Here is an 18481-nt window from a genome sequence, read left to right as displayed (position 1 = left end):
TAAGCGTTTCCTAAAATATTGTAGCATGTTCAAGATGATCTTAAAGCAAGTTCTAGTAATCAAGACTTTTTTTCTTATTTTTTTAACACAGGCCTCCTCGATCACAGAAAATCCTAGGAACTGCTTTCAGGTGATGTTTCTACTGCTATTTGTAGTCACTTTAGGCTACGTATGGTAGGTACCTGAACACAGTGCTTGGGCTTCCACCAAGAAATACTTTTCTACAGACAACTGTTCTTGTTTTGTCAGAGGAGTGTAGAAACCAAAGTGCTCTATCTGGTACCTATTTGTGATAGTGGGGCTATACAGATTGCCTGAAGGTGCCTTCGTGTTTGGATGGCTGACTATTCAAGAACAGAAAAATGTAGCACAGTCTTCACAGTTTTGGTACTTAGAGGGCAGAAAGAAAATATGTGAGGACTTCTTCTTGCACTGCTGTATTCTGTATCTTAGAGTCATTGGGGACAAAGAAGGAATGGGATTTTGGTCTTTATTTCAGTTGCACTGAATGTACCAGGAGAGCGCACTTTATGCATAGAAATAAATTTCCACATTCATAAGACTACCAGAACACAATGTTTTGATGTTCAGGTTTTATAAACTGTTTTCACTGCTTTATGTTGGTTTCAAGTGCTTTATTTTAAGTTCTGATCATCTTTCTTTCTTCTTCTAGAAGTCGAACTGAGCCAGCGAGTAGAACATCAAAAGAGGTATGTAAAAACACAAGCTGAAACTTTTTTCTACATGCTGCACCTAAGTCTAAGAAATGTAGCCTTGTACTAATTCTTTTTATATATATAAAAATACATAAAATATATATGTTTTATATATAATATTTATAATATATATATAAAACATATTTTACAGTGAAACACCGTGTATGCTGTAAATCCAATGTATTTGATTCAGCATAGTGAAAACTGAGCAATGCCAACATTTGTGCGGTTCTAATGTGAATAATGGTATTTGTGCCTAGTAAGGCATTGCATTTCGTACTGAATAGGCTAGACTATTTCTTGTACGACTGTGTGTTGTACCGGTAATGTATGCTCATTTGTAGAGCTTGTAGGTTCAAGGTTTGCACCACTGAACTTGGTACACCGCCACTTTGAATTTACATTTGGAAAGGGGCAGCCTTTTTCTTCCGGTCAGAAAACACTGTTGTTCTGCTGCTAAGACATGAATAAGTAACTCGAGGAGATACTTGACTAGTAATGGCCTAGATCTCCATTTGGCCCTTGGGGGGAATGCTACGTGCAACGATGAATTTCAAAATAGCCCTCATAGTACAAACATTACTTTGCGGTGGTGTTTGGTTTTCATCTGTAAGTATAACTGCTTGTTCTTCACTAGAATGGAGTGAGGCATTACACGAGCTCTAGGTCACTGGATGTGATCACTTTGTAAGCTCTTAGGATAACTTAATCTAGAAATTTGTGAACTTGGGGTCTAATTAAAGTAAATGAAAGACAGCGCAAAAACTATACTGCGTTCATGAATCATACATGTGTGCATTTAGTAAATGATGAGCTATTAACTGATTAATTTATAAACTGCGCTGACAATGTTTCCTGTAGTGACACTTCCTCCTCAAATACACGGAAATAATTTTTTTAGATCCTTTCGAGCTGAAAATGGACAGCTTCCCTAACCCTCCGTCTTTTAAGCAGTTGTGAGCATTTGACAAGCGTCCCCCTCTGAGGTATTCTGAGCAATAGGTTGATCTCAGGAGGGGTTGGTTGCTTTAGTTTCTTCTCATTAACAACGTAGGCATACTTAAGCTGTTTAAGGTTTGGACTTTGTTTTGAACAAGTATAAATTCCACTGGCTTGGAGGTGGCTCTTCCAGTGACACTCAGAGGATATAGCGCAGGCTTTCATACAGCAGCAGGGGTGAACTATTGCTATGTTTTGATTGTAGAACTTGAATATGTGTTTAATTTTTCTGAATAGATTGGCGACCCTTCCGCACCTCTTTCTCTGGCCCAGCTTATTAAGGTATGCTTAGATGTACTTTCTCGTGAAATAGTGTTTTTAAACCTTACACTGTGCTCTCTAGCTGGATAACTGCTGTAATATGAGCAAAACATTAATTGTTAATAATTCAGAGTATTTCTCCTAACTTTAAAATGTGTGTATACTTTGATACTATCCTGTAGAGAGTAGTTCCCAGCTTGGGAAGATGGAAGGGGAGCACCTTATTGGCCTCAGTGTAATGCTGCAGTGTTACTCATCTGCAAGACACAAAGAAGCAGCACTTCAGAAGCTGTTTACCATTTTTCATACGTCCCATTAATTGTTCATTGGAAACTAACACAATTTTTACAGAAGGATTTAATTGGCTGTAAGTTATGGACATTTCTGGGGCCTTTGCAACAGCCGGAAGAGACATGTTTCTGGAACATGGACAATTGCATGGCTGTTTTTAAATTTCTAGTCATTACCTAACACTATGTTAGGTATGACCTAACCCTAAGTCTGAATTCTAAGACATAACCTTAAGTCTTCACCCTACAACTTAACCGTATGACTTAAGCCTAAGACCTACCCCTAAGACTTAACCTTAGAGACTCAACCCTAAGAGTTAACCCTCAGACGTAACCTTATGACTTAACATTAAGGCTTAACCTTAAGATTTAACCCTGAGAGTTAACCCTAATATTAACCCTAAGATTTAACCTTAGAGATTTAAAATTAGGACTTAACCTTAAGACTTAAATTTATAATGTAACACTAAGCCTTAACATTAAGACTTAAATTTAAAAATTAAACTTAAGACATATTCCTAAGACTTAACCCTGAGAATTAAACATAAGACTTAAACTTAACACTTAACCCTAAAACTTAACCATAAGACTTAACACTAAGATTTAAATTTAGGACTTAAACTTAATACTGAACCCTAAGACTCAACCTTAAGACTTAACCCTAAGACTTAACATTAAGGCTCAACCTTAAGATTTAACCCTGAGAGTTACCCTAATATTAACCCTAAGACTTAATCTTAAGATTTAAACTTAGCACTTAACCTTAAGACTTAACCTTAGAGACTTAAATTTAAAATGTAATGATAAGCCGTAACACTAAGACTTAAATTTAAAAATTAAACTTAAGATTTACTCCTAAGACTTAACCCTGAGACTTAAACATAAGACTTAACCTTAATACCTAACCCTAAAACTTAACCATAAGACTTAACCCTAAGACTTATCCCTAAGATTTAACACTGAGAGTTAACCCTAAGACTGAACCTTAAGACTTAACCATAAGATTTAACACTAGGACTTAACCTTAAGACTTAAATTTAAAACTTAAACTTAAGACTGAACCCTAGGACTTGTACCTAAGACTTAACCCTAAGATTTAATGTTAAGGCTCAACCTTAAAGATTTAACGTTAAGAATTAAGCCTGAGAGTTAACCTTAAGACTTAACATAAAGACTTAACCCTAAAGATTTAACCCAAAAATTTAACTTAAAGACTTAACCTTAATATTTAACCCTAAGACTCAACCTTAAGACCTAACCCTGAGCCTTAACCCTAAGACTTATCCTTAAAAATTAATCCTAAGACTTAACCCTAAATCATAACTCTTAGACTTAACCCTTAGAGTTAACCATAAGACTTAACCTTAAGACATAACCCTAAGACTCAATCTTTAGATTTAATCTTGAGACTTAACCCTAAGGCCTAACCCTAAGACTCAACCTTAAGACTTAACCTTAAAGATTTAACTATAAGATTTAACCCTAACACTCAACCTTAAAACTCAACCTTATGACTTAACCCTAAGAGTTAACCCTGAGATGTAACCCTAAGACTTTTCCCCAAGACTTTACCCTAAGACTTAACACTAATACTTAAACTTAAAACTGAAAATTAAGATTTTAACGCTAAGACTTAACTGTAAGACTTAACCCTGAGACTTAACCTTAAGACTTAACCCTAGGACTTAACCTTAAGATTTAACCTTAAGACTTAACATTAAGACATAACCTGAGACTTAACCTTAAGTCTTAACCCTAAGACTTAACCCTAACACTCAACCTTAAGACTTAACCCTAAGACTTAACCTTAAGGCTCAACCTTAGGACTTAACTTTAAGACTTAACCCTGAGATTTAACCCTAAGACTTAAACTTAACACTTAACCCTAATACTCAACCTTGAGACTCAACCCTGAGACTTAACCCTAAAACTTAACCCTAAGACTTAAGCCTAAAATTTAACCTTAATATTTAACCCTAGGACTTAACCTTAAGTCTTAAACATAAGACTTAACCTTAAGACTTAACCTTAAGGCTCAACCTTAAGACTTAACTTTAAGACTTAACCCTGAGATTTAACCTTAAGACTTAATCTTAAGACATAACCCTAAGATTTAAACTTAAACTTAACACTTAACCCTAATACTCAACCTTGAGACTCAACCCTGAAACTTAACTCTAAGACTTAACCTTAAGATTTTACCTTAGGACTTAACCTTAAGGCTCAATGATAAGACTTAAATTTAAGACTTAACCTTAAGAATTAACCCTAATACTTAACCTTAAGGCTCAATCTTAAAGATTTAACGTTAAGACTTAACCCTGAGAGTTAACCCTAAGACTTAAACTTAAGACTTAACCTTAATAATTAACCATAAGAATTAACACTAAGACTTATCCCTAAGATATAACCCTAAGACTCATCCTTGAGACTTAACCCTAAGATTTAACCTTAAGATTTATCATTAAGACTTAACCTTAGGACTTAACCTTAAAACTTAAGCCTAGAACTTAACCTTAAGACTTAATTCTAAGACTTAACCCTAAACTCAACCTTAAAATTTAACCTTAAGACTTAACCCTAAAACTCAACCTTAAGGCTCAACCCTGATACTTAACCCTAAGACTTAACCCTGAGACTTAACCTTAAGACTCAACCCTGAGACTTAACCCTAAATCTCAACCTTAAGACTCAACCCTGAGACTTAACCTTTAACTTAACCCTAAGGCTTTTCCTTAAGTCTTAAATTTAAGACTTCACCTTAAGACTTAACCCTGAGACACAACCTTAGTACTTAATCCTAATACTTAATGCTAAGACATAACTTGAGACTTAACCCTAAGACTTAACCTTAATATTTGCCATTAAGACTTAACCCCAAAACTTAACATTAAGACTTAACTTTAAGATTAACTCTAAGACTCACTCTTAAGACTCAACACTGAGACTTAACCTTAATATTTAACCTTAAAACTTAACCCTAGGACTTAAACTTAAGATTTAACCCTAAGACTTAACCCTAAGACTCAAACTTTCTATTTAACGTGAAGACTTAACCTTAAGACTTATCCCCAAGATTTAGCTCTAAGACTTAACTTTAAGACTTAAACTGAAGACTTAATCCTAAGACTCAATCCTTAAGACTTAACCTTAATAATTAACCCTAACACATAACCCTGAGACTTAACCCTGAGATTTAAACCTAAGACTTAACCCTAAGGCTTAACCCTAATACTTAACCTCAAACATAACCTTAAGACTTAACCTTAAAATTTAACTGTAAGATTTAACCCTAAGACTCAAGCCTAAGAGTTAACCTTAAGACTTAACCCTGAGACATAACTTTAAGACTTAACCTTAAGACTTAACCCTAAAACTTAACCCTTAGACTTAACCCTAACACTTAACACTAAAACTTAAATTTAAGACTTAACTTTAAAGACTTCACCGTAAAACATAACTCTAAGACTTAAGATTAAGGTTTAACCGCAATACTTAACCTTATGACTTAACCCTAAAACTTAACCTTAAGATTTAACTCTAAGACTTAACCCTAAGACATAACCCTGAGACTTATACTTGAGACTTAACCTTAAGACTTATCCCCAAGACTTAGCTCTAAGACTTAATTTTAAGACTTAAACTGAAGACTTAATCTTAAAACTTAACCATAAGACTCAATCCGTAAGACTTAAATTTATGACTTAACCTTAATACTTAACCCAAAGACTCAACCTTAAGACTTAACCTTCAGAATCAAACTCTAAGACTTAACTGTAAGAATTAACCCTAAGACTTATCCGTAAGGCTTAACTCTTAAGAATTAACCCTAAGACTTAAACTGAAGACTTAAACTTAAGACTTAACACTATGACTCAATCCATGAGACTTAAATTTAAGACTTTACCTTAAGACTTAATCCTGAGACTTAACCTTTAACTTAAGACTTTTCCCTGAGACTTAAACTTAATACTTTACTCAAATACTTAACCCTAAGATATAAATTGAGACTTAACACTGAGACTTAACCCTAAGACTTAATATTTGCCATTAAGACTTAACCCCAAGACTTAACATTAAGACTTAACTTTAAGACTTAACGCTAAGACTCACCCTTAAGACTCAAGGCTGAGACTTAACCTTAAGATTTAACCCTAAGACTTAACCCTATGACTTAACCCCAAGACATAACCTTAAGACTTAACCCTAAGACATAACCTTAAAACTTAACCTTGAGACTTACACTAAAGACTTAACCTTAAGACTTAACCCTAAGACTCAACCTTAAGGCTCAACCTTAAGACTTTACCTTAAGACTTAACCCTAAGACTCAACTTCTAAGACTTAACTTGAAGACTTAACCCTAAGACTCAACATTATGACTCAACCCGGAGACTTAACACTAAGATTTAACCTTAATGCTTAACCCTAAGTCTTAACTCTAAGATCTAACCTTTAAGATTTAACCATAAATTTAACCCTAAGTCTTAACCTTAAGACTTAACCCTAAGACTCAACCTCTAATACTTAGGGTTAAGTCTTAACCCTATAACTTAACCCCAAGACTTAACCTTAAGACTTTTAACCCTAAGATTAACCCTAATACTCAACCTTAAGACTAAATCTTAATACTTAACTCTAAGACTTAACCTTAAGATTTAACCCGAAGACTAAACCTTAAGACACAAACTTACAACTTAACCCTGAGACTTAGCATTGAGACTTTACCTTGAGACTTAACCTTAAAAATTAACCCTGAGACTTAACCCTAAAACTCAACCTTAAGATTTAACCTTAAGTCTTATCTTTAAGACTTAACCCTAAGACTTAACTCTAAGACTTAAGATTAAGCTTTAACATCAAGACTTAAACTTATGACTTAACCCTGAGATTTAACCTTAAGACTTAACTTTAAGACTTAACCCTAAGACTCAATCTTTAAGACTCAACCCTGAGGCTTAACCCTAATATTTAATCTTAAGGACTTAACCCTAAGACTTAAGCAGAAAACTTAACCCTAAGACTTAACCCTAAGACATAACCGAAAGACTTAACCTTAAGGCTCAAACTTAAGACTTAACTTTAAGACTTAACTTTAAGACTTAACCCCAAGACATAACCTTAAGACTTAACCATATAACTTAACCCTAAGACTTAACCCCAAGACATAACCTTAAGATTTAACCTTAAAACTTAACCTTGAGACTTACACTAAAGACTTAACCCTAAGACTCAACCTTAAGACTTAACACTAAGATTTAACCTTAAGGCTCAACCTTAAGACTTAACCTTAAGAATTAACCCTGAGACTTAACCCTAAGACTTAAGATTAAGACTTAACCCTAAGACTTAATCTAGACTTACCCTTAAGACTTAAATATAGGACTGAACCCTGAGACTTAAAAATAAGACTTATCCCCAAGACTTATCTCTAAGACTTAAACTTAAGACTTAATCCTAAGATTTAACCTTAAGACTTAACCCCAATACTTATCCCTAAGACTTAACCCTGAGACTGAAACCTAAGAATTAACCTTAATACTTAACCATAGGACTTAACCCTAAGACATAATGCTAAGAATTAACCCTAAGACTTACCCATAAGACTAAACCATAAGACTTAACCTTAAAACGTAACCCTAAGACTGAACCATAAGACTTAACCCTAAGACTTAAACCTATGACTTAACCTTACGATTTAACCGTAATACTCAACCTTAAGACTTACCTTGTAAGACTTAACCCTGAGACTTAACCCTAAGTCTTAACCTTTAAGATTTAACCCTAGAGACTTAATCCTAAGACTTAAACTTAAGATTTTACTTTAAGACTTAACTCTGAGACTTAAACCTAATACTTAAACCTAATACTTAACGTTAATATTTAACCCTGAGACTTAACCCTAAAACACAACCTTGAGACTTAACCCTGAGATTTATCCCCAAGACTTAAGAGTTAAGTCTTAACCCTAAAACTTAAACTTAAGACTTAACCCTAAACTCAATCTGTAAGACTTAACCTTAAAACTTCACCTTAAATCTTAACCCTTAGACTTAACATTAAGACTTAAATTTAAGACTTACCTTTCAGACATAACCAAAACGCTTATTCCTAAGACTTAACCCTGAGATTTAAACATAACACTTAACCTTAATACTTAACCATAAGACTTAAATTTAAGACTTAACCCTAAGACTCAATCTATAAGACTTTAACTTAAGACTTAACCTTAAGAATTAACCCTAAGACTTATATTTAAGACTTAACCAGAAGACTTAACCCTAAGACTTAACACTAAAACTTAACCCTAAGACTTAACACAGTTACGTAGCCCTAAAACTTAACACTAAGACTTAACCCTAAAACATTACCCGGAGACTTATCCTTGAGGCTTGACGTTGAGACTTAACCCTAAGAATTAACTCTAAGATTTAACCTTACAACTTAAACTTGTTTAAGACTTAACCCTAAGACTCAATCCGTGAGACTTAAAATTAAGACTTAACCTTAAGACTGAACCCTGAGACTTAACCATAAGACTTAATCCTAAATCTTAACCTTAAAACTTAACCCTAAGACTGAACCATAGGACTTAACCCTAAGGCTTAACCGTAAGACTTAAGACACAACCTTAAGACTTAACCCTAAGACTTAAATTTAAGACTTAACCTTAATACTTTACCCTGAGACTTAAACCTAATACATAACCCTAAGACTTAACTTTTAAGACTTAACCCTGAAATGTAATACTAAGACTACACCCTAACACTTATCCCTAAGAATTAACCCTGATACTTAAACCTAAGGCTTATCCTTAAGACTTAACCCTAAGACATAACCCTAAAACATAACCCTGAGACTTAAGATAAAGATTTAACGTTAAGGCTTAACTCTAAAACTTAACCTTTAAGACTTGATCCTAATAAATAATCCTGAGACTTTTCCTTGAGACTTAACCCTGAGACTTAACCCTAAGACTTAACCCTGAGACTTAACCCTAAGACTGAAACTTAAGACACAAACTTACAACTTAACCCTGAGACTCAGCCTTGAGACTTTACCTTGAGACTATAACCCTGAGACTTAACCTTAAGACTTAACCCTGAGACTTCACCCTAAGACTTAATCCTAAGACTTAACGTTAAGACTCAACCTTAAGTCTTAACTTTAAAGACTTAAACCTGACACTTATCCCTAAGACTTAAATCTAAGACTTTACCCTAAGACTTATCCCTATGACTTCTAACCCTAAGACTCAGCCTTAAGACTTAACCCTAAGATTTATCCATAAGATTTAACCCTATGACTCAAACATAAGGCTTAATCTTAAGACTTAATTGTAAACTTAACCCTAAGACTCAACCCTAATACTCAACCTTAAGAATTAACCTTAAGACTTAATGTAAAGACTTAACCATAAAACTGAACCCTAAGACTTAAGATTAAGTCTTAGCCCTAAGGCTTAACCCTAAGATGCAATCTTCAGACTTAACCCTAAGACTTAACCCTAAGACTCGACCTTAAAACTTAAGAATTAACCTAAAGACTTAACCCTAAGACTCAACTCTAAGATATAACCCTAAGACTTATCATTTGACTTATCCCTAAGTCTTAAACTAAATACCTAACTCTAAGACTTAACCCTAAGACTCAACCTTAAGCCTTAACCTTAAGAATTAACTCTAAATCTTAACCCTAAGACTTAACTCTAATATTTAACCCAAAGATTTATCCCTAAGACTTAACCTTAAGACACAATCCTAAGACTCAACCTTAAGACTTATCCTTAAAACTTAACCAAAAGACTAAACCCTAAGACTTATCCTTAAGACTTAACCTTAAGACTCAACCTTAAGATTCTTATCACTTAACTCTAAGACTTAATCCAAAGAGGTAACCCTAAGACTTAACGTTTAGACTTAACCCTAAGACTTAACCTTAAGACGTAACCCTAAGACTCAACCTTAAGACTTAACCCTAAGGCTCAACCATAATACTTAACCTTAAGAATTAACCTTAAGACTTAACCCTAATACTTATCCCTAAGACTTAACCTTAAGACTTAACCTTGAGACTTATCCCTAAGTCTTAACCTAAATACCTAACCCTAAGACTTAACTCTAAGACTCAATCTTAAGCGTTAACCTTAAGAATTAACTCTATGACTTAACCCTAAGACTCAACCTTAAGCCTTAACGTTAAGACTTATCCTTAAGAACTTAACCTTGAGACTTAACCATAAGTCTTAACCTAAAGATCTAGCCCTAAGACTTAAACATAAGACTTAACTCTAACACTCAACCTTAAGACTTAACCTAAAGTCCTAACCCTATGCCTTAACCCTAAAGACTCAACCGTAAGACTTAACCATAAGTCTTAACCTAAAGACCTAACCCTAAGACTTAAACATAAATTTACTCTAACACTCAACCTTTAAGACTTAACCTAAAGACTTAACCCTAAGTCATAGGGTTTAGTCCTACTGTCAAGTCTTAGGGTTACGTTTTAAATCTTAAATTTACATGATAACCCTAACGTTAAGCCTAACTCTAACCCTAACCCTAACACACATATGCAATAGCATTAATGGCAAACTAAGGGCAGCGCATGCGCAGAATGAGGTTGACATCGTGGGGCGTGGTTTCGGGTTGCGCATGTGCATTATTAGGCAATCGGCTTTAACGCATGCGCAGTCGGTTTTTTGGTATGCGCCGAATAGGTTTGTCGCTGCACGGCGTGGTTTCCCAAGGCGCATGCGCATTATGAAATCAGGTTTTACACATGCACAGTTGGGTTTCTGGCAAATCTAAGGGTAGCGCATGCACAGAATGGGCTTGACGCCACGGGGCGAGGATTCCGGTGGCCCATGCTTATTACGAAATCGGGTTTTATGCATGCACAGTCGGGTTCTGGCAAAAATCAGGGCAGCACGTGTGCATAATGGACTGGACGCCGCAGGGCGTGGTTTCCGGCAGCACATGCGCATTACGAAGCTTTTACGCATACGCAGTGGGGTTACTGGCAAACCTAAGGGCAGCGCATGCGCAGAATGGGGTTGACATCGCAGGGCATTTTTTTTTGGCGGCGCATGCGCATTACGAAATCGGATATTACACGTGTGCAGGGAGTTTCTGGTAGAACTAAGGGCAGCGCATACGCATAATCGGCTTGACGCTGTGGGGTGGAGTTTTTGGCTACGTATGCATATGACAAAATCCGCTTTTACTTGTGCGTAGTAGCGTTTCTTGCAAACTAAGGGCAGCGTATGCGGAATCGCGATGCCGTTATATACATCCGGCAACGCCGAGGGGGAGGCGTCACCGCGCATGCGCGGCGCAAGGGCTGCAGCACTGATATTTGGCCGCTAGGTGGCAGCAGCAGCAGCGCTCCAGCAACCGGGCGGGTGCAGTACCCAAGTGTTTGTCGCTAGATGGCAGCAGGTCCCCACCAGCCCTGTGCTGAGCACTGGCCGGGCGAGCCCTGGGCCGGGTCTCAGCCCAGTTTACACCACCGGACCCCGGGAGTGCCCGCTGCGGCTGCAGGGTGCCCTGCGCTCTGCCCTTTGCCCACTCGCAGCCCGGGCACTCATACTCATTGCCTCCGTATGCAAAAGCATCTACGTGCCTCAAGCATTTCAGTCCTTTGCGTATGATGCGCTCTGTTTCGCTGTGGGAAACGGGTGCATTTGCTCTGTTTGCATTTGGAAGCACGTTAGTAATTTTAAATATATTTTTTTAAAATAGGAGAGATTTTGCAGGAGTGCACTTTTTAAGTAGAAAAAACGAGTGCTGTGAATGTGTGACTTAGGAAAAGCTCATACGAGGTTTTCCCCTGCACATTATGAGCTGTTGCACGATTTAACCTCTTGTGTTCACAGCCGCTCCCCGTGACGGGAAAGTCAGCCGTTACCGGAGCGAAGGGGTGCAGAGTACGAGGCAGGGCTGAAAGGTGGCACAAGGGAGCGGGGTCTTTCCTCCTCCTGCCTCCCTCCCTCCCCCCACCCGCCCCCCGCCCCCCGGCAGCGGGTACCCTCCGGCGAGGATTTGCTTTCCGCTGTGCCAGCCGGTCGGAAGGGCAGCTCGGTTGCTCTCGGCAGCGCGTCTGTAAGCGAGTGCAGCGCTCTGCAGGCGGAGTCAGCGGCGGGCGGGGGGCTGTGACACCGAGCGGCAGCTGCTCTGGGCCAGCAGCTTCGCCTCGGGACCCAGCCCCCCCAGGCAGCCGCTGTGGGCACAGCCCGCACCCCCCCGCAGAGCCCCGGGGCCGGCAGGCTGAGGGGAGCCCGCGGCGGCACCGAGCCCCGGCCCGGCGCGGAACGGCAGCCCAGCCCCCCCTCGGCCGGCTCCGGGCCGCGCTGCCCGGCGGGGCGGGCCCGGCCCGGCGGGGCGGAGCCGGAAGGCGGGTCCATTTCCGGCCCGCGCGGCACCCCGGCGTGGCTCTGGCGGCGCGGGGCTTCCCCGGGAGCCTGCAAGGCTTTCGGGCCGGGACGTGCGGCGGCGCGCTGGGTGAGCGGGCGGGCTGAGGGCGGCCGGGGGCCGGTGGACGAGCCCGGGCGCGGCCGTCGGGCAGTGGCCGGCTGGGGGGGACGTGGCGGGCCGTCGCTCGGCCGCGGCAGGGAGCGCCTGGTGCCGGCGGCGGGCGGGCTGAGGCGGGCGGCCCGGTCCGGGACCGGCGGGGCTGCCGGCGGTTCACGTCTCCCCGGCAGTGACGGTGGTCAGCGGGCTGCTCACGGTGCTGCCTTTTTTTTTTTCGGAGCTGCGCCGCTACCTGAGCGAGGAGGCGAGGCGGGGCGGCCCCGGTGCTCCCTTGTGGCGGCGGGGCCCGGGAGGGGGGTCGGCCCGCGGCGCCCTGCCGCCCCCGCGCCGCCTCCGGGCTGCCCGGGCAGCCGCTGCAGCCGCCGCAGCTCTGCGCGGGGCTTTGTCTTTCCCCCAGCCGCCGGCCGGGGCCGTGGCAGCGGGCTGGGGCCGCAGGGGCTGCATCGGGGCCTGCGGTAACGCTGTCGCGGGGGGGCGGCTCAGGAGCCTCTTCAGCCCCTGCCAGCGGGCAAGGGGAGGAAAGAAAGCCGGCGGCGGTGGAATCCCCCCCCCCCCTCGCCCCGACTGCTGATTTCTGTAAAAAGTGTTGCAAAGGGCAAGCGTTTAACTACCGGGGAGGGTTGGGAGGCAGCAGCTCAGGTGTCTCGCTGATCCTGTGTCTTGACAGTCAGCTCCTGGGCCGGAGCAGCCAAGGGGAAGAGGCCTTTGGATTTGCTTTCCAGTGAAACAGGGCTCATTTGTTTTTTTCTTTGTACCTAGGTGCATCGGGAATTGTATGCTGACAAATCAAGGGGAGCTAAACTGAAGCTCAGTCTAGATGTTACTTTCCACGTGTGCCTTGTGCTTGTGAATCGGACTGCTGACAGTGGAGGGATAACTTATGTTCTTGCCGAGGGCTACAAGGCTCCATGTGCCCGCTGCTTCCGAGTGCTGCGCTGCTGCTTGGGCAATAATTGGACTGTAATGCCAATGCCACGTGTTAGCCTTTCTCCAGAAGTTATAAAAGCAGAATGAGCGTTAAGAATCTGATTACCTTTTAACTAAATTCAAAACAAAGTTGTGGGATGAAGTGACTGGAAGCCCTGCAAGTCTGACTGGGTATTGCTGCCGTGCATGTTGTCTGCCTGTCTACCGATCGTTCCTGCCTCTTGTTCTGCTGTGGTAATTCCTTTGGGTAATGCGTTGGGCTCTAAATGGAGTGCATCTTGACTTCCTCCTGACCCCCCGCGATGTTATCGGTCTTTGCCTTCCTCACGTTTCACAGGGTGTGGGAAGGCCAGAGAGACTGGAAGCCTCGGCTGTTGTGTGCGGAGAAGCTGTCAGCCTTCTAAGAGAGCATGTAGCCAGCAAGTGCATCGTGGTGCTTCGGTACCGAGCTGATACCACAGGCCTCAAATCTTTTTGTGAAAAGGGATCACAAGGAAATGTGCTGATGTTGAAGGGGGAGAGGTGGCGGGGGAAGAGGTAGGAGGCAGCTTTCAACCAATTTTAGGCTTAACTCCTGTGTTCCTGTAAATGGTTCTGGGCTTTGAGGGGTTTGCTTTTGGCTTTTTGCCTTAAGCGCATCTACCTTTCAGGGTAACACTTTCTTGGAAGTTGGAAACTGTCCTTCTTGGACACCAAACCAAACCCTGTACCTGGGAGGGCCATTTAGCATGCCACACCGTGCGTTTTATTCCCTGTTGGTCACTTGGCCCTAGCCGTACACACTCTTCTGGTTTGGCACGTTCTTACCTTGCTGGCTGAAAGATTCTGTCTTTTCATTTCCTCAGCTTGCCACAGGCCATAACACTTGTGTGTTCATAGACCGCTTTCCTTGCTCGCTGCTTTCAGATTTGAGCATCGATGCCATGGATGTAACAGGAGAGCAGCAGCAGAACGTAGAGCACAAGCTGTTTAAACAACACTTGGATAAAGCTGCCAATCGTGTGACTCCAGAAGCTGAGAGACACGGTAAGATGCTATTCTGCCATTCTTGGATGGATGCTCTCATAGCCTTTCCATCACCGTATGCCTGCTGTGATATTCCTGGGGACGACAGACAGCTGAATTCACAGCGTTTTAAACACCACAAACTCTTGAAGAGTTTATAGGACACAAATCTATTACACTGGCAGATCAGACAAGCTCCTCTGTGTGTGTGTGTATATATTATACTCGGTACTTTTGCGAGGCAAGTCTTTGCCTCGTCCCTCTGAAACTGGGACAGGGACTCATTGATGCATTTCAGGAGCAAAGCTGCTGAGTGAGCAGGCTTTTCCTACTAGAAATCAAGCAGCTGCTCTGGCGAAACTTGACTTTGGTTGCATCTTTAAATCCTAGAAGGCTGACAAACGGGACAAGCTGGTTAGAGGAAAGAGCCTCTCTCCAGGGAAGGCTCCGCTGACTTGACCCTTAAGCCTAAAATTGCGTCTTACTATGTTTGCTTTGTGTGTGTGAATGCATACCCGATTCATAGATTTCAGTTGATTTATCAGTTACATGTTGGAGTAAATGGTCCTTGGCTACATAAACCTCTCCTCTGTATTTTTTTTACATGTTATGGCTTACTGTTCTACTTCAGTACAACCCGGGAACAATTCTGGTAGTGTTGCAATCTAATGGTAATACTGCCCTCACTTTGTCTTTCTAAAACGTGAGGTCCTTATTATCTGTTCTGGGAGATAGTGTAGTTCTGTGTATTGGCATGAACTAAATTTGCTGATTTGTTGTAACTCGGATTTAACTTTTCTGTTCTTAAATGCTGAAAAGCTAAACTAAGCCAAGAGCTGAACAATGGGTAGGTACAAGAGCTTCTCCTGTTGTCACAGAAGTGCGGTGATAGCGTTCTTACTGTTGTGTCACTTAGCAGCCTTTCTGTATTCAGAGGCTGCTGCGTGACGAATGTAATGTCTGGGGTCAAACCCCACTTTTCTGTATCTAATTCTCTGTTAACACATGTAGGCCTCCTGCCTTGCTTATGTTGCCAGCCTCCACTGGGATTACTTGGTCTGAACTGGTTGCCCTCGCTCCTTATGTTATCAACAGAGAGGAAGAGAAACTTGCAGGGAGCAAACAGTCTCATCCAAGAGAGGCATTTTGAAAGCGATCAAATTCCATTGCATGCAACAAGCAATTTCTTCTGCTGTCTGGAAAAAGTATATGGCTAGTTTGATTTCCACCACACGTGTGGCAAGTTAGATTGGAAGTGTCCACCCATCTTCGTGAAACTCTACGATTGTTTCTGTTAGTAACACTTGATGTTCAGTCAGTGATTTAAATGGCAACTATAGCAGTATTGACTGGTAAAGGAAAAATCCACACAGACGTGGTTACCGCTGGGCTTGCTTTAGTCACGACTCAAGAGTTCGGCCACCACCCCAGTGAGTGGCAGAGAACCAAGGGATACAGCACAGCTTATATACACTTATCAAATCATTAGTTAATGTCTAAAGTTTTTTAAAGTTTCCTTTGGTATTGTCAGTTCTGAAAATCCATCACCTGATTGTCCCAAGTGATTCATCTATTTGGTTCCAGTCCCTGCCTCGGTTCCAAGCTCCTCCTGGGATCATGATCTTCTTTCTGCCTGCTTTAACTCACACGCTCCTTCAAGCACACTTAGTCTTTGAACAAGCAATTCCTATTCACATACACCAATTTCTCTAAAAACACCTGTGTTTCTGAGAGCACCTGTGTCCACAAATTGATCATCTGTTGTTTCTCTGTTCTGCCACCGATTAACTGGACTGGGTGTTAAACCAGCCTTGGATTAGGGCTACGCTAGGGACAAGGCCTGGTTCTGCCACTTAGCTGCTTCAGCGCTTTAAATTTCTTAGTTAAAAATCCATTTTCTTTAACATTGACCTTAAATTTAGTAAAGCATACCTAAATATTATGGGGTAGTATGTGGAGGCTTTTCCTGATCATAGTTACGTTAAAATAGTTAATAGCTTAATGATTTCTATGGTAGGTTGCATTCTGTGCTGGGATGTCATCTCATTCATTTCCATTGAATGGCAATAGAGGATTGAATTTTTTATGGGTGGTTCTTACTGTTTCCTTTCTTTTAACATGGGCAGAGTTTTCCAGTGTCACACGTCGTATCTGCATGCAAGTTGAGGACTGTAGCGAATTCCTGGCAGAACAAGGGCATACTGTACCCTTGCAGGAGTTGGACAACCGTGGCCTGTAGATTACAAAGTTACTTTGAAGATCTTGTATTATCCTTGAATAGGCAGAATAAAGAATAATAAGCATTGTACAAGAACAAAGCTGGACGCCAAGCAAGATAGGAAAATTGCTAAGTTAGCACATCCTTATTAGGCGCTTGCAGCATGACAACCAATCAACAAGTAACGTGAATACGTAATTGTTAACCAATCCACAAATAACATGAATATGTAATTAACAACCAATCAACAAGTAACCTGAATACTTAATTGCAGTCCAATCAACAAGTAATATGAAGATGTAGTTGCAATCAGCTAACCAATGATTGTTACCATGTGAACAGTGCATTAGAAGTATAAATATGACTAAGTTGCTGAATAAAGTAGGATGACACATAGCCATATTGGTGTGATTGTTGTTACTCGGCTGACTCTCCGATTTGGGACCCTCTTCAGAGGACCATGTTAACAGCAAGAAACTTTGCATGTGGAGTTTTATGTACTGCAGTTTCTTTATAGTACCTAAGCTGTCTGCAGTACCTCGGTGCTGTCTGAGACAACTTGACAGGCAGCTACCGATTGCATTCAGAAAGCTGTTACTAGTTGCTCTATTTTGAAAGACTCTGTGTGTTGTACAGGTGTCCTTCTTCAAATGGTAGGAACCATGGCTTTGACAAAGCATAGGAATTACTAAGCTGCATTCTTCCTGACGCTATCTTTTAGTGTAATTACAGGATCAAAACCCATACCAGTTGAATTCTTAAGTGTATTTTCAACTTGTTTGAATGTCGTAAGCTGTAGAAAGTAAGTCTCATACAGTTGCTTAACAATGGGTGTATTTTCCTAAAAGTTTTTATTTGCTTGATCATAACTACCATAAAGGATTTGATTAAAGAAGTAAGGTTAATGATTGCTTTTCATGCATATTTCATACTTTCTAATTAAAATCTCTTTTTTTTTCTGTGGCTAATACAGGTGTCTTTAATACTCACTTCTGTCCACCTGTTATACCTCACAATCTCAACAACGAGGGTCCTGATAACACTTTATCCCCTCAGCAGTGTCTGACTTATCACCTGCCTTAGTTATTCAAGAAGCCACCTTTTTGAGGCAGTGTCTAGACAGTGAGACTTAGAGGGCTTTTGTAACCCAACAGACTTGGTCCTGTCCTTCAGGATTTGTGACTTAAACAGCCAGGTGATACCTCTGCCCCACAGCACTGAGCCGTGAGCTGTGCCAGTGGCCTGTTCCCCCAGCCAACGCTGTAGGCTTGCATGCAGCCGTTCACCTGCAGCGCTTTGTCCCCATCTTCCCCCTCAGGCTTTGTACCCTTGACTCCACAATCAATGCAAGCTTGGGGAGGTCCATCACCCCACAGTGCCACTGAGCCTAGCACAGAGCATCCTCCCCTGCACCCCAGCTCCATTCGGCTCCCTAGCAGGGAGCACCTCTTGCCGATGCTGCTGGCACAGAGGAAATGACAGCAGCTTTTCCCCATCACACCCACCAGTGCTCCCCATCCCAGGAGCACCTGC

The 18481-nt window shown here is 41.3% G+C and overlaps 2 long non-coding RNA genes across 7 annotated transcripts; one reads left to right on the top strand and one right to left on the bottom strand.

The window, feature by feature from the left end:
* The first annotated feature begins 1674 nt into the window (after nt 1-1674).
* On the top strand, nt 1675-17916 carry LOC308069521. Of its 6 annotated transcripts, none has more exons than XR_013930430.1 (4): nt 1675-1997; nt 13558-14262; nt 14632-14751; nt 15742-17916. It is a non-coding gene; the product is annotated as an uncharacterized lncRNA (long non-coding RNA). The 6 variants fall into 6 exon arrangements; XR_013930431.1 differs by lacking the exon at nt 1675-1997 and adding an exon at nt 12660-12768; XR_013930432.1 differs by lacking the exon at nt 1675-1997 and adding an exon at nt 12783-12801.
* LOC308069523 lies at nt 5864-10917 on the bottom strand. The gene is made up of 3 exons (XR_013930437.1): nt 8897-10917; nt 6402-7334; nt 5864-6205 (listed from the first exon to the last, which is right to left on the bottom strand). It is a non-coding gene; the product is annotated as an uncharacterized lncRNA (long non-coding RNA).
* Nucleotides 17917-18481: the final 565 nt, after the last annotated feature.

Source organism: Falco punctatus, assembly GCF_963210335.1.
Source record: "Falco punctatus genome assembly, chromosome: 9".
Lineage (NCBI taxonomy): Eukaryota > Metazoa > Chordata > Aves > Falconiformes > Falconidae > Falco > Falco punctatus.
The sequence above is the reverse complement of the archived record's forward strand: the minus strand, read 5'-3'. Positions and strand labels throughout refer to the sequence as shown.